This window comes from Penaeus monodon, chromosome 23 (genome assembly GCF_015228065.2).
Source record: "Penaeus monodon isolate SGIC_2016 chromosome 23, NSTDA_Pmon_1, whole genome shotgun sequence".
In the NCBI taxonomy this organism is placed as follows: Eukaryota; Metazoa; Arthropoda; class Malacostraca; order Decapoda; family Penaeidae; genus Penaeus; species Penaeus monodon.
This window is the reverse complement of record NC_051408.1, coordinates 6,750,213-6,750,440: the sequence shown is the minus strand read 5'-3', so window position 1 is coordinate 6,750,440 and position 228 is coordinate 6,750,213.

Genomic DNA, 228 nt, shown 5'->3' with positions numbered 1-228 from the left:
TGCATGGTTGGGAAAAAAAACCCACGAAGGTGTCGAATGGTTGAAAGGTGACCTAGAACCGAAAAAAATATCCATACTAGGAGTTCCACTTCCATGAATACTAAGGCGAAATTGATCGATACTATAGTACTCGGTGCTACAATTTTTCCTTCTTTTAGGCTATAGAGTTTACTGTGCCTTCAGAGATTGTTACTTCATCTTGATATTTCTTAAAAATCGATCAATGCC